Raw genomic sequence first — 17,792 nt, 5'->3', positions numbered from 1 at the left:
CACACACACACACACACACACACACACACACACACACACACACACACGTAATCTCCTGCTGGTTCTGCTTTTCTGGTTCTCTGATTGAATCTTGACTGACACACCATGGCAACATTCTATGCCATCTTTTCTAAAGGTAATTCCTGTATTAGAGATAATGGCTTGCAAGATATTTATAAATTAGGAACCACTTATCCCTCCAGTAAGATCCCTTAAGTGTAACGTCATTTTGGAGACATCTTTGCAGTCACTGAGAGCTATATGGTCTACTGCGGCATTTCGTTAAACACTTGAAATTCCCTTATTGTCATTCCTGAGGGGCAAGCCATTGTGTTTACAGGAGGAAGACAAGTTAATAATTTGCTTCCTTATAAGAAGTAAAATCCAGGAGGCTTTCATGGTATCTCTGAAAAAAATACATTGATTAAAATTGTTGGGGCTCTACAAGTAGAACCTACATCATCTGGAGGGGAAGCACAAGTTGAGAGCCTCCTAAAAAGCTGGTAAGCCTTAGGCTTCCTATTTCAATTTGAATAATTGAGTCTAGTCTTTCCATTTAGAGGGACTGCCTGAGAGCAGTCAGTTCAACCTGTCTTAATCGTCCATGTCAACAGGAACCACATGGCATTTATCTTCATTTGTAAATGATAGAGGATGGCTATGGAAGTGGGGATGAGAAGACATTTAAAGGTGCTAATAGTGTTTTTTGGGAGATTCAGAAGCTAGGCTATCTTTGCTGTTATTGACAGACTTCTCAGTTGGATTAAAAGGAAGGGTGATCACCATTAGAGAGAGAGAGAGACATCAAATGATTGTCAGAGCACTGCATGGTGACTGACTTTACAGTCATTTAAATATAAAACACTTAAAACAGTTTGAGAGAGCCATTCCAGGGAATTTTCCTTAATAAGGAAGGCTTCCAGGATGATCCAGAAAGACAAAGATCTTTAATGTGCCTTCCTTTCTGTAACATCTGAGGTCTAAGGTGTTTCCTCCCAGGTTTTGCACTTGTTCTCCCTCTACCACCACAAAATTGATGTGCCTCAGTCTAGTTTTTAAGTTAATTTGTGAACTTAATATAATCCTAGTAAAAATATCAATACATAAACTAATTGATTCTAAGTTTTATCTGCAAAAAGGATAAGGAACAAAGTGAAAAAGCAGTGGTCTGGTGGGAGATTAACTAGATTTACCAGATATTAAAATATACTCCAATGCCTGTATAATTAAAATAGTGTGGTATTGGCACATGAATAGATTAGACCAGTAGATCTGTCTAGATAAATGAAATAAAATGAAGTCCAGAATTATATTCAGCTATATGTAGAAATATAGTAAACGATAAAGATGGACTTTTTAGTAAATGTTATAGATACAACTGTGAATCAAAGTGAGAAAAAAGAATAAAGTTAAACCTGGAACACCTGGTTAGCTCAGTCAGTTAAGCATCTGCCTTTGGATCAGGTCACGATCCCAGGGTCCTGGGATTAAGCCCCACGTCAGACTCCCTGCTCAGCGGGGCTCCACTTCTCCCTCTCCCTCTGTGCTCTCTCTCGCTCTCTCACTCTCTCTCTCTCCATCATAAATAAATAAAATCTTTTAAAAAAGAATAAAATTAGATCCATTTTTCACAACATACACAAGAAGAAATTCCAAATGCGCTGGGCATGTAAATGTAGGAAACAAAGCAATAAAATTTCTAGGAAAAAGGTATATTTTCCTCTATATCATGGGTGTAGGAAGTCTTTCTTAATGAAACTAAAAATGTAGATGTATGGTTGGAATAATTTCGGCCCCTATGGCCTTTGTTCTCTAGTGTCATGACTGTGATTATGTTAGGATACATGGTAGAAAGTAGTTTGCAGTTATAAAATTGGGAGATTAATTTGAATTATTTCAGAGGAGCCTAAATAATCAAATGAGCCTTTAAATTCAGAATAAGAAGTCAGAAAAATGTTGTAAAAAGTGATATCAGAGAAATTGTGAGCTCATTTTCAAAATGGAGTGGAACACTAGCAAATGCAGCCTCTAGAATCTAAGATGATCCCAGGTGGAAGCCAGCAAGAAAACAGGGACTTCAGTCCTACAACCCCAAGAAATTGAATTATACCCAAAACTTAATGATATAAGTGAAATTTCCCTCAGATCCTCTAGATAAGAACCAAGCTAGCAAAGACCTTGACTTTATTCTTGAGAAACCCCAAGTAGAGGAATTATCTGAGCCTCTTATGGATTTCTGATCTATAAGACTATAATATAAGAAATTGGTTTTGTTTTATGCTGCTAAATTTGTTATGGTAGAAATAGGAAACTAATTCAAGATGTAATAACAGAAAAATAGATTTTACTCCATCAAAATAAGAAAAGAAATCCACCATAAGTAATTAAAAAAAACAAATGATATACTGGGAAAAAATTTTTGCAATGTATATCATGGATAAATGGAAAAATGTCTAACTTCTGAAATATACAAAAACTTCTGAACATTTAGTAGAAAAGCACACAAAAAAATCTAAAGAAAAATCAAATAGACATAAATAAAAACCTCAGGGGAAAGGACAAATATATTCTTTCAACAAATACAAAGAAAGAGAAATCAAGGAACTGACCCCATTTACAATTGTTTTAAAACCATAAGATACCTATGAATAAACCTAACCAAAGAGGTAAAGGATCTGTACTCTGAAATCTATAGAACACTTATGAAAGAAATTGAGGAAGACACAAAGAAATGGAAGAACATTCCATGCTCATACAGATACTGTTAAAATATTTATGCTACCCAAAGCAATCCACACATTCAGTGCAATCCTTATCAAAATACCATCAACATTTTTCAAAGAGCTGGAACAAACAATTCCTAAAGTTTGTATGGAACCAAAAAAACCCCCAAAAAGCCAAAGGAATGTTGAAAAAGAAAACCAAAGCTGGACTTTGGTCACACATCTGGACTTCAAGCTATATTACAAAGCAATAATCATCAAGACAGAATGGTTACAGACACATAGATCAATGAACAGAATAGAGAATCCAGTAACGGACCCTCAATTCCATGGTCAACTAATCTTTGACAAAGCAGGAAAGAATATCCAATGGAAAAAAGACAGTCTCTTCAACAAATGATGTTGGGAAAATTGGACAGCCACATGCAGAAGAATGAAATTGGACCACTTTCTTACACCATACACAAAAGTAAACTCAAAATGGATGAAAGACCTAAATGTGAGACAGGAATCCATCAAAATTCTAGAGGAGAATACAGGCAGGAACCTCTTTGACCTAGGCCACAGCAAATTCTTGCTAGACATGACTCCAAAGACAGGGAAAACAAAAGCAAAAATGAACTATCAGTACTTCATCAGACATTTCTCCAAGGAAAACATATAAATGGCCAATAGACACACTGAAAAAAAAATGCTCATCACTAGGCATTAGGGAAACACAAATCAACACCACAATGAGACACCACCTCACACCATTTAGAATGGCTAAAATGAACAACTCAGGAAACAACAGAGGTTGGTAGATGAATAGAGAGGAGAACCCTCTTATACTGTTGGTACCAATACAAACTGGAGGAACCATTCTGGAAAAGAGTATGGAGGTTCCTCAAAAAGTTAAAAATAGAACTACCCTATGAGCCTGCAATTACACTACTAGGTATTTACACAAAGGATACAAAAATAGTGACTCGAAGGGACACATGAACTGCAATGTTTATAACAGCAGTGTCCACAATAATCAAAATATGGAAAGAGCCCGGATGTCCATTGACAGATGAATGGATAAGAAGATGTGAGATATATATATATATATATAGAATATATATATATATATATAGAATATTACTTGCCCATTGAAAAGAATGAAATCTTGCCATTTGCAACAATGTGGATGGAAGTAGAGGTTATTGTGCTAAGCAAAAAATCAGTCAGAGAAAGACAAGTATCAGTTGACTTTACTCATATGTGGAATTTAAGAAACAAAACAGATGAACATAGGGGAAGAGAAGGAAAAATAAAATAAGACAAAAAGAGAAAGGGAGAGAAATCATAAGAGACTTTTCACTATAGGAAACAAACCAAAGTTTGCTGAAGGGGAGGTGGGTGGGGGATGGAGTACTTGGCTGATGGGCATTTAGGAAGGCACTTGAAGTAATGAGCACTGGATGTTGTATGCAACTGAAGAATCACTAAATTCTACCTCTGAAACTAATAACACAGTGTATGTTAATTAAGTTGAATTTAAATACAAAATTTTTTAAAAGTCAGCAATAAATCTCACAAACTGTAAAAAGAGTAATACTGTGATTTCTGGATGTAATAGAGCAACTTCTTAGAACAGGTATATCAAGTTCATTGGGTGATTCCTTACACCCACAAAATATACTTGGTTCCTGCTGTGAGTTCAGAAACAAAATAGGTGATTTGATTGGAATATTGTATTAACGAAAGCTATTCTAGTCCTTAAGGCATCTTTATTGGAGAAAGAATACCATACACACAGATACACACACACTTTATACTCAGCTATACAAAACTTATTAACCAATCTATAAACAAATTTGAGAAATAACAGATGCATGGAAGAAAATATTGATTTCCTAGATTTTATATTATAAGAAGTTGTGTTTTTTTCTAAACTATAATTTTATTTGGCCCTTTTTGTCCTGTAATGAACCTATCATTATATAATTGATTTTCAAACATTAATATCTATTTACTTGGCCAAGCATATTACATTTTCTTGGCTTTGATTTTAATTATTGCAAAGTAGCACTTGATGATCATTTGGTAAAAAAAAAAAAACTATTTTGTCCATGATTGATTTTTAGGTTATGGGGCTGAGTGAAATGTTTTAAATATTAGCATATGCTTTATGATGAATAACTATTAAATACAGTTTTGAGAATACTGATTTTTAAACCCAGTCATATTGTTTAAAAAAAAAGCAAAGGAGTAAGCTAATTGTAAGATGTGGCTAAAAGAAGTTAATCTATTCTTAACCTCACTTCATGAGTGGCAGGAAAATTAAATGGAGACAACCATGAATCACAGGAGGATGAGAGTTGTGTAACTAATTGGCCTATTTTCTGTTCTGTCAGAATCCTCTCAAGCAATTTTTTTCAATTATAACCACAAATCAGCATGCTATATCCTCCACATGAACTATCCACTGCCTGAGGACTAACTAGGTATCTTGGGATATCTCATGATGAATTGTTAAGAGACCATTTTCCACTAGTGAATCATTATGGGGAGTTCATGGTGAAATACCAGCATTAAAACTCTCTAAAAATCTATGGTGAAAAAAAATCCACAAAAAAATTGTATTATGTGCAAAAGCCTTACTGCCTTGGTCATCAATAAGAATTAGATTAAAAAAAATAAAGTGTATGATTCACCTGTTTTCAGTATATTCACAAAGTTGAGCAACCATCACAATATCAACTGTAGAACATTTTCATGGTACCAGAAAAAGAAACATTGAACCTCTTAGTAGTCACTTTAAATTTTCCCCTTAAACACTCCTGGACCTAAGCAATCAGTAATTTATTCTCTGTCTCAGAAGATTTTCTCTTTCTGGACATTCCGTATAAATTGGATCATGCAGTATATGTTCTTTTTGATATGCTTCTTTGACATCATTTAATGTTTTCAAGTTTCATACATGCTGTATTAGGATGTATTAGTAATGCATTCCTGTTTTTTGTTTTTGTTTTTGTTTTTTGCTAAATAAAATTCCATACCACAGAAAAAGAATTAAATCAATCTGCTATCAAACTTTATGAAACAAAACAAAGCAAAACAGAAGTCAAAATATTGCCCCCATATGCTTACCTCTCTGCTTAATTAATGTATTTGACCCCCTGTGTATAAAATAAATGCTATGCTATCTAGAGACTGCTGGTTGTTTGTTTGGGTCATGCCTTGTTCTGTAATTTTAGTTCAGTCAGTTCTGTTACTCAGAGTGACTTATACTCTCTCTTAGATCACCTGGTTATTTGGGTCACTGTGACATATAATCTTATCTTCCACACATCAACATCCCTATCATAGTCTCCTAGAAGTGAAAAAAAAAAAACACTAAATTTCAGTTTGTCATTTTTAAAAAACACATTAATTAACCAAAGGTTCTATTATCTCCAAAATTCATGTCCATTGTATTCAAATAAGGTGGCTGTCTGACAGGCAGATTTCAAGAACTTCCAGGGAAGGGACCATATCTTCTATGGCAATATCCAGTTATAAAACAAGAAAATAAAATGTTTGGAGAGAACCTCTAAGGTACAGGCCAATTATTTTAATAACAGGATTTTTTTTTTTGTTTGGGGAGTTTAATGTGTCATCTAGTATATTAAAATCCATGTAATAAGAAGACATTACTATGATGCCATATCTGTTTTATTACATCATGAAATTTAATTGGAATTAGTAAACTAGTACTGTAATGGTATTTTAAGTCTATTTTTAGCTCCTCTTTCAAAGCATTTATTAGGGAATTTTGTGCAAAGTGTGCATCCAATAAATGCTGTTGAAGAATGAGATTTTTAAAGCATAGACCTATTAGGTATGACACAGAGATTTACAGGAAAGTGGGGGAGAGTACATGATGAAAGTAAAGTTTACCCTTGGCATTTATATGCCTCCTCTTAGGAAACAACATTCACTTAATTGTCAAAAACTAGACATATGAAGCAAGGGTTTGAGGAGAAAAGAATACATCTTTAGTCTGTAAAGAATCTTGTAGATGTCCACAAATACAGTTTGAAATACGTAAACACATCATGTATTCTTGAACAGAAGTAGATTGAACTCTCAAGAACAATCCAGTACCCCAAACAAAGCCACATTTATTCTTTAGTTTGGCTTTGTTCTGAGATTCGTTTAACCGTTACCACAGGAAATCTGAACATTGAAGTATGAGTTTAATAGTGTCAGATTTCCTTGTCTTTTTGGTCTTTTTAGTACTTATATTGTTAATAACTCTTTCACTGACTAAATATCACACTCAAAATTATTTGATCTACCCAGAATAGAAAATTTTGACATTTTAAAACAATTAAACAAAACATTTTTGTTGTGAGTCAATCAAAATCAAACCATGCATACAATAACTGAATATAGGAGGGAGATTGAGAAAATTGATCATTTTTGAAATTGCAGTTGTACTAAAATCATATGATCTAGTACAAATGTATCCTTTCTATATTTTAAATTTTGTAAAGGCAGAATCCTTGCTTGTTTAATTTACCTAGTACTCTAGTGATATGACAGTATCTATCAACATAGTGTTTCCTCAATAAATATGTATTAAAACAATGTTTGAGTCATTAAAATAAAAGCAAAATGCCAAGATAAAGTAGCTTCAAAAAAAGCAAAACATCATGCTAGTTTTCAAACTTGAAACTTATCTAGAACCATTGTAGGACAATATAACTTAAGAAATACTGATTACTTGTGAGAAAGACCTGTTCCATTTGTAATAGTGCCAAAGGTAACTTGTATTTATATTTACACACACAAACACACATTCATACATGCTTACATTGTCACATTCTAAGGAATATGCATATTTTATTACCTCTACTTGAAACCATGTGCATTTTAAACAAATTTTTAAGGTAAATTGAATGATAATTTCATTGTTGCTCAAAAAATTTTCACCTTATTTAAGAAAGACAATGCTGATTTAATTAATAACCATACGTTTTTCCCTCCTTGAATCAACACTCTGTCTCAAGAATATGATAAGAGCTATTAATTTCAACTTCTACATGAATAGTATTGACAAAATAAGTAGAGAATAATTTGATCCAATCAAAACTTAAAAGAATTTAAAATACTTTTTTGAAGTTCACTAAATTGAAAAGACATAGTAACTGGCATGTTCAGGTAGTAATATTTAAATGTTCTTAATAAGACAAGCCAAGATTTTAAGGTTCAGAAAAATAAAAACAATTTACATGTAAAATTTCTGTTTGATTTTTATCACTGATAAACTCAAGGATTTGTGTTATTGTTGTTTTTCTTTGTGTTGATCTCTTGCATGAAATAAGTTTTTGTATGTAGATCAATACCAAAATGTCATTCTTAATAGTCCCTTTTAACTTTCAGTTAATACAACTAAAGTACAGTTGGTCAATCTCACAAGACTGACTGACATGCACATCTGGCACTTTATTTGGGTAACCGCATAACCTGAAAAAAAATGTTTAAAGTTTCCATTTATAAGCCAAGGTGGATATGAATAATAAAACTGACAACTTGAAGGGGACTGTTAAAAATGTAATACTTAACTCAGCCTTAAGATTCATCCTGAAATATTTGTTATCATGTTAAGAAGCATGAGATAAGTGACAACTCTCCAAAAGATGAAAATTATTCTATTAAAAAAGAAAGAAAAGCAATGCCAGATCTCCAGCCCCAATGCTCTTTTTCCCTAGAAGACACCGATTTTTATAAATCCCAATTTGTTCTAGATTAATTTCTGGGAAGATTACTTACTAATTATTATTGACTGTACCCAAGTAAGTTAATTATTAACAACTAGTTAAAGTAGTTAAATCCAAGTCAAAATGTATATCTAATCAGAAGAGAGAGCTAAGATGGTGGCATAGTAGGAGGACCATAGGCTTGTCTCATCCCTCAAACACATCTAGATAATTATCAAATCATTCGGAATATCCAAGAAATAAATCTGAGGACTGACAGAACAAACTCCACAGCTAGAGAGAGAGAAGAAGCCACATTGAGGAATGTAGGAAGTGAGGAGACATGGTTTGGGGGCAGAAATGGATCATGGGTGCTGTGGAGGGGAGGGAGCCCTGGTTGCCAAGAAAGGCAAGAGAGAGAGATTGCACAAGGAGAATACTTCCCCAAAGCCACAGGCTGGGGAAAAAAAGAGGAGCTGATTTTCCTGAGTTATTGCGACCAGCTGTCCTTGAAGACTGGCAATTTAAAGGTCAGAAGGCTTGGCTGGGGTAGAGCAGAGACTGCTGCCCTACTCCTGAAAAGAAGGGAGGCAAACAACCCAGAGGCAGACAGGGCAATATGAGAAACACCTATGGTGCACAGGAGGGAGATTATTTGTGCTTCTTGGAGCACATGGGTGACAGGTGGTGTTCAAAGAAATGCCTCTCCAGGGACTAACAAGCCAGCAGGTTCCAGTTCCCTCCCACCCCAGCATAGGCCCAGAGCGACCTGCCAAAGGCAGCTCAGCCCCAACACTGGCTGCCTAGACTGCTTGCTCCAAATTCCACACTGCTGCTCTCTGGTGCAACTACCCTTCTCAGTCAAACCTGCATCAGCCCCAGCACAGCAAGACCCTCAGGTCCCTGCCCATACCACATCCCTAAAGCACAGAGTTTTAAAAGTGAGCAGGCTTGGCTGGGATAGAGACCAGAGGGCACTGCACTGCTCTTGGAGAAAAGACAGTCAAACAACCCAGAGACAGACAGGGTGAAAACAGCAATCTGAAAAATGCCTGGGATGCATAGCAGGGAGATTATTCATGCTTGTGGGAGTGCTTCCCTGAGAGTGGCAAGCACAGACACCCCTCTCCAGGGATAAAGGAACTGGCTGGCACAAATTCCCTCCTCTGCCCCTCAGCATAAAAACAGAACCATCTTCAGTTCTAAACAGCACAGAAGAGATACTGGCTGCCTAACCTGCTTACACCAAGTCCCACACCCCTGAGTTCCTCCAGCACTGTCCTTTTCAGTCAAGTGTGCCTCAGACCCAACTTGGTGGGCTCCTTCCCCCAGAAGAGCAGCAGAAACCCCTGCCCACACCATATCTTCCAAGCAGAGACTTCTGCAAGGCTTCAGTTCTAGTAGAAGTAGCATCAGGTCTCATTTAATAAGCAAACCAGAGCACACTCTGGCCAAAGTTCAAACATGTCTCACTGCAGGCAAGGAGAAACTCTGCAGATGACTGGAGAATTTAAAGCAACAATCATAAGGATACTCTCTGGACTTGAGAAAAGAATGGAACACTTCAGGGAGACCCTTACTACAGAGATAAAAGAGTTAAAAAACAGTCATAAATGAAAAATATGATAACTGAGATTCAAAACAGACTGGATTCAATGAAAACAAGGATGAAAAAAGCAGAGGAATGAATAAGTGATATAGAAGATAAAATAATGAAACTGAACAAAAGAACATGAGAATAGACTGAGGTAACCCAGTGACTCCATCAAACACAATAACATTCATATTATTGGAGTCCCAAAAGAAGAAGAGAGAAAAAAGGGGGCAGAAAATTTACCTGAAGAAATAATAGCTGAGAACTTCCCTAATCTGGGGAAGGAAACCCACATCCAGGAGGCACAGAGAACTCCTATAAAAATCAAGAAAAGAAGCCCAACACCAGGACATATTGTAATATATCTAGTCTTGTGATTAATAGTTTAATAATAATTATAATATATGCATAATAAAAGAAAATGGAGAGTAATCACAATTCCCATTTCTGTATTTCTGTTTCTAATAAGTACTATATTAGTTAACATTTGTTGACTGCTTACTATGTGCCAGGTTCTATGTACTTTGCATGTATTGTTATATTAAAATCTTAATAATATCGTCCCCATTTTATACAAAGAAATTTTAAGACATTGTAGCATTTCAACTGATATATAAAGAAATTGTGAAAAAATATACATTTGAAGTAGTAACCAAAATTGCTTTTAAAATAGTTTTTTTTTTCCCTATGGGACAAAATTCTAAAGACGTAATCATTACAATAAATTTTTAATAAATTATGCTTAAACATTCTTTAAATTAGGTTAAAGAGATTAATAAAAACTATCTGTTTAAATGATATTTTAATAGGCAATATTTTATATTTATGTTATTATATCATGTTAAATGTATAAATAGTTATCATCTTACTAGATACAATGGAAATGCAAGTCCATACCCAGACGTAGAGTCAATTTCTGAAGAGATGATCCTGACTTAGAATGACTGAGAATTAGAGACTAGCCACTAGACCAAGTCTTTGCAAGGTAGAAGGTAATGAACTACAGCAAATTAAGGAAGTCCAGACAAATAGGCAAACAGAAGATTTTTATTTGAAAGGTCCAAGGAAGTCTAGAAAAAAAAAACAATTTAGGGCCTTTTTTTTCCCCAAAGAGTCAAATGTTAATATTTTTTAGCACACACCTGGATCCAGTATTAAGACTATACTATGGGGGTAAAAATTTATATAAAATTGGAAGGACTGAGAAGCAAAATAGAACCCAAGCAGAACATTGATATCAAGGCTAGTATTCTGTTATAGAGGAACAAAACAGATATCCAATTTCTGGAACTAAACAAGAAGGTAGTGGTTCGGGCACCAGAAAGAAAACAAAAGCCAAATTATTGGAACAGAACTTCAGGTCAAAATTGGACCAGCAGCAAGTTGGCTCAGTGGTAAGTAAGCTGATGATATTGACATCATTGGTCTTTCTATTCCCCTACCCAAGGGTCAGATTATTTCAGAGCCTATAAAGGTTTGAGCTTGGATATAATGGAAACCACTAGAGAAGTTGAGAGATTCCAAAAACAAAGACTCAAACTCAACTCAAAATTATAGATGGAACTAAAATGGCAACACAGAAATCAAGACATGTTTGTTTTTCTGCAATCTCTCTTCCCCCAAAAAACAAACAAAAACAAACCATGAGTTTTTTGAAGTGTAATTTTATCTACACATTTTTAATGTACCTATGAAGGCAGTAGAAAAGTAGTATTTTTCTGAGAATTTTCCATTAATTAAAGTAATACCAGATTTTTTGAAACTGTTATACCTTTTAGTTGTGTACAGCATAGCTCTAAAATAGTTTAAAATGAAAAATTAAGAATTATGCTTTAAAGACTATAAAGACTATCTTATAAAGATTTTATAAGACTATATAAAGAATTTATGCTTTATAAGACAAAAGACTATACAATATTTTAACATGATTTCACTAACCAATTTTTTTATTTTTTATTTTTATTTTTTAAGGTTTTATTTATTTATTTGACAGAGAGAGAGAGAGCACAAGCAGGGAGAGCAGCAGACAGAGGGAGAGGGAGAAGCAGGCTCCTTGCTGAGCAGATAGCCCAACATGGGGCTAGATCCCAGGACCCTGGGATCATGACCTGAGCCTAAGGCAGATGCTTAACCAACCGAGCCACCCAGGCGCCCCTCACTAACCAATTTTTAAAAATAAAACTGAACTGAGCAAATCTAGACCTTTCAATCACGTTAATGTTACATGTCTGTATGTATGTGTATGTATATATATACATATAATATATATATATGTTCATAGTGCAATAAGATCTGCTACCACAAATGTTTAACTCTGAAAACTTTTTTGTTTTCATTATTGTTATATAAATTTACAAATAATTTTGTACCAAAATATTTGGTTTGATGGTTCTAGCACTCACAGAAGGCCATTATTGATTAAGTACTGATTTATCATTAGTAACTTCTAAGATTCAGAGAAATAGGAAATTTAAAGTTCAAGGATTCCCCTCAGACATTGAATTGGGATGCTACAACTGTCAGACCAAGGATACACCATACATGTGCATAATGATAGCTACACACAGTAGCAATTCCATTTTAAAAAAATCTATAAATGAGGTCACCTTTTATTACTCTTTTGACTTGAGGTGAACGTGAAGTGGACTTGACATTTATGTCTATTCAGGTCAGACACACTTAACTCTACATGGTGCAATTCTGAGAGTCCCTCTGGAAAGAATGTTCAGTCTTAATGAATGCATAGGCTTGCCTTATGTTTTTGCAAAGACAAGCAAGGCTGTTTGAGCTTGGCTAATATCCAGGTTTGGAGAGCAGAGAAACATGAGATGACTGTGAATATATTAATAAAAAATGCAGAGTACTGCTAGTTTTAAGAAAAGAAGAAATAGTAGATAACTACTTAAAACGTGCCATAGGCATCTAACATGTAGCACGTAGACCAAACTAATGCTTAAACAGCTCCCATAGTTCTTAAGAACCCATCATGGAAGGCTCAAATATGAAAAAATTTCTGGGAGTACAATTTTTTCAGAAATCAGAGATACAAACTTCGTCTCACAGATCCCACTTTATGAAGTCAAGATCTGGATTTTGAGTGATTTGAGAAATCAAATTTGAAAAAGGCACAGTAGTTAGTTAAGTAACAATAAGTAAATTTACACAATACAATGACTTATTATTATTTAGCTCAAGCCATTAATTTTAAGTCTATGAAGCTTAAAAGACATGTAGAAATTGAGACAAGGCATGGTAGGTAAAAATGCCATATACATTGAGAGGAAGTGGCATACTGACAACAAATGAAGATACTTTAGTCTGGAAAAGTTCCTTAAAAATGTATTAGGTCTCCCATGTGAAATCATATTGAGTTGGTTATTAGGAGAGTCTATGCTCAGACCTGAAACAGATGGCACAGGAGTAGGGGACCCTATTCAAATTGGTCCCCTGAATTGAGCTGGATATCTACCAGACCATTCTGAACACCCAGAAATCAGCCTGAGAGGTAAGAAGATAGATCTGGATCTCTACAAACAGAATATTGCAGGTGGTTGGTTTTGAGGTACAAGCAGGGAGCCATGATTCTGCAGACAGATATTGCAGGATAAATGGAAGGGGGAGGGAGCCAAGCTGAGGGCATCCTGCACCACCAGTGAGCAATAGCCTGCTGTGCTGGGAATGGGGCACAGACCAGTAGTGAAGGGGAAAGGACTTTAGGGCAGCCCCCCAGATGGGAACCTGAAGTGGTGGGGCTGCACATGAAAACTGGGGGCGGCTGGTGGTTTTAGAAGCACAAAGGGCAGAGATGTGCCCCAACATGGAGGTGAGGACTGGGAGGGCTGCTGAGGGGTGCACAACACAGGACACTGCAGTTTATAGCAGCATAGATAGAAATGGAGTGTGGAGACCTCACTGAAGAACAGACTGCGATCTCTCTGCTCTGAGGCAGAGGGTTGGGAATGATCCCTTCTGCTCTGACTCTTGGAAGAGATGCAGAAAGCCAACAGGGAAAGCTACCAGGGAAAGCCGCCAGGGAACAAAAGCCCCCAAAAAACAATTTTCACTGAGTCCATCCCCCACCCCAGGGGGCAGGGCAACTCTGCCCAAACAGGATTGCCTGAGTAACAGTTTCTGGCAGGTGCCTCCCCCAGAAAACAGTCTGGGAAAACAAGAGGCCAGCAACTCTAAGGTCCCATAAAGCAGGCACATCTTACTTGGGTTGTGGTCAATAATTTGGACTCTACATTCCCTCAACCACCCCTCAACAGGATGACTAGGAGAAGGAACCCCCAAATAGGAAAGACTCAGAGACTATGACTTATCAGATTTACAAAGGGGTTCACATATAACCAAGATGTTGGAAATGGAACTCAGGGTAGCAATTGTGAAGACAATAGCTAGAATGGAAAAATCAAATCATGGCAACATAGAGTCTCTAAGGGTAAAATGAAAGCTGAACTGGCAGAATTTAAAAATGCTATCAATGAGATCCAATCTAATCTAGATAATCTAACAGCTAGGGTAAGCGAGACAGAAGAACGAATTAGTGATCTAGAAGACCAATTAATAGACAAGAAGGGAAAAGAGGAGGCCAGGGGAAAAGCAACCTAAAATCCATGAGAATAGAATCAGAGAAATAAGTGACATCATGAAATGTTCCAATGTCAGAATTATTGGGATCCCTGAGGGGGTGGAGAAAGAGAGAGGACTAGAAGATATATCTGAGCAAATTGTAGCTGAGAACTTCCCTAATCTGGGGAATGAAACAAACATTCATGTGTCCTAGAGGCAGAGAGGACCCCTCCCAAGATCAAGGAAAACAGGCCAACACCTCAGCATGTAATAGTAAAACTTGCAAATCTTAGAACCAAGGAAATTATCTTAAGGGCTGTTAGGGGGAAGAGATTTCTTACATACAGAGGGAGGAACATCAGAATAATGTCAGACCTATCCACAGAGACCTGACAAGCCAGAAAGGCCTGGCAAGACATATTCAGAGTACTAAACGAGAAGAACATGCAGCCAAGAATACTTTATCTGGCAAGACTGTCATTTAGAATAGATGGAGAGATGCAGAGCTTCCAAGACCAGCAGAAACTGAAAGAATATGTGAACACTAAGCCAGTCCTGCAAGAAATATTAAGGGGGGGTTCTATAAAAGTAGAAAGAGCCCAAGAGTGATATAGAAGAGAAATTTACAGAGACAATCTATAAAAACAAGGTTTTCACAGGCAACATGATAACCATACATTCATATCTTTCAATAATCACTCTCAATGTAAACAGCCTAAATGCTCCCATAAAATGGCACAGGGTTGCAGATTGGATAAAAAGATGAGACCCATCCATATACTGTCTACAAGAGACTTGTTTCGAACCTAAAGATACATCCAGACTGAAAGTGAGGGGATGGAGATCCATCTTCCATGCCAACGGACCTCAAAAGAAAGCTGGGGTAGCAATTCTTATATCAGACAAATTACATTTTAAACTAAAGATTGTAGTTAGAGACACAGAAGGAAACTAGATCATTCTTAAAGGGTCTATCCAACAAGAAGATCTAACAATTGTAAATACCCCCAACATGGGAGCAGCCATCTACATAAGCCAAATGTTAACCAAAATAAAGAGTCATATTGATAACAATACGTTAATTGTAGGAGACCTCAATACTCCACTCTCAGCAATAGACATATCATCTAAGTAGAAATTCAACAAAGAAACAAGAACTTTGAATGACACACTGGACCGGATGGACCTCATAGCTATATAAGGAACATTCCACCCTAAAACAACAGAATACTCATTCTATTCCAGTGCACATGGAACTTTCTCCAGAACAGACCACATACCAGGTCACAAATCAGGTCTCAACAGGTACCAAAAGATTGAGATTATTCCCTGCATATTCTCAGACCATGATGCTTTAAAACTGAAACTCAATCACAAAAAAAAAAAAAAATTGAAAGAAATTCAAACACTTGGAAGCTAAAGACCACTCTGTTTAAGAATGTTTGGGTTAACCAGGAAATCAAAGAACTTAAAAAATTCATGGAAACCAATGAGAATGAAAACACATCAGTCCAAAACCTGTTGGATACTACAAAGGCAGTCCTAAGGGGGAAATACATAGCGATCCAAGCCTCACTCAAAAAAACAGAAAAATTCCAAACTCACCAGCCAACTCTACACCTTAAAGAACTAGAGAAAAAGTAACAATGTCTAAGCCATGCAGTAGAAGAGAAATAATTAAGATTAGAGCAGAGATCAAAGAATTAGAAACCAGAAACACAGTAGATCAGATCAACAAAACTAGAAGCTGGTTCTTGGAAAGAATTAATAAGATTGATAAATCACTGGCCAGACTTATCCAAAAGAAAAGAGAAAGGACCCAAATTAATAAAATTATGAATGAAAGGGGAGAGATCACGACTAACACCAAGGAAATAGAAACAATTGTTAGAAATTATTATCAATAACTATATACCAACAAACTGAGCAATCTGGATGAAATGGATGCCTTCCTGGAAACCTATAAGCTGCCAAGAATGAAACAGGAAGAAATTGACAACCTGAATAGGCCAATAATCAGTAACGAGATTGAAGCAGTGATCCAAAACCTCCCAAAAAACAAGAGTCCAGGGCCTGATGGATTCCCTGGGGAATTCTACAAAACATTCAAAGAAGAAATAATACCTATTCTCCTGAAGCTGTTTCAAAAAATAGAAACAGAAGGAAAGCTTCCAGACTCATTCTAAAAGGCCATCATTACCTTAATCCCCAAACCAAGCAAAGACCCCATCAAAAAGAATAATTTCAGACTGATATCCCTGATGAATATGGATTCCGAAATTCTCAACAAAATCCTAGCTAATAGGCTCCAACAATATATTAAAAGGATCATCCACCACGACCAAGTGGGATTTATCCCCGGGATGCAAGAGTCGTTGAACATTCGGAAATCAATCAATGTAACAGAACACATTAGTAAGAGGAGAAAAACCATATGGTCCTCTCAATTGGTGCAGAAAAAGCATTTGACAAAATAAAGCATCCTTTCCTGATTAAAACTCTTCAGAGTATAGGGATAGAGGGAATATTCCTCAAGTTCATAAAATCCATCTATGAAAAACCCACAGCAAATATCATCCTGAATGGAGAAAAGCTGAGTGCCTTTCCCTTAAGATCAGGAAAATGACAAGGATGCCCACTCTCACCACTATTGTTCAACATAGTACTAGAAGTCCTAGCAACAGCAATCAGACAACAAAAAGAAATAAAAGGTATTCAAGTTGGCAAAGAAGAAGTCAAACTCTCTCTCTTCACAGATGACATGATACTTTATACAGTAAATCCAAAAGACTCCACCTCCAAATTACTATAACTCATACAACAATTCAGTAATGTGGCAAGATACAAAATCAACGCACAGAAATCAGTTGCTTTCTTATACACTAACAATGCAACTGTAGAAAGAGAAATGATTCCATTTACAATAGCACCAAAAATCATAAGATACCTCAGAATAAACCTAACCAAAGAGGTATAGGGTCTATACTCTAGGAACTACAGCACAGTCATGAAAGAAATTGAAGAAGACACAAAAAGATTGAAAAACTTTCCATGCTCATGAATTGGAAGAATAAACTGTTAAAATGTCTATGCTGCCCACAGCAATCTAAACCTTCAACGCCATCTCAATCAAAATTCCAATGACATTTTTCAAAGTGCTGGAACAAACAATCCTAAAATTTTTATGGGATC

Source organism: Callorhinus ursinus, unplaced genomic scaffold, assembly GCF_003265705.2.
Source record: "Callorhinus ursinus isolate GAN/ISIS: 27379988/994484 unplaced genomic scaffold, GSC_fseal_2.0 scaffold33, whole genome shotgun sequence".
Classification (NCBI taxonomy): Eukaryota; Metazoa; Chordata; class Mammalia; order Carnivora; family Otariidae; genus Callorhinus; species Callorhinus ursinus.
This window is presented reverse-complemented; position numbering follows the sequence as displayed.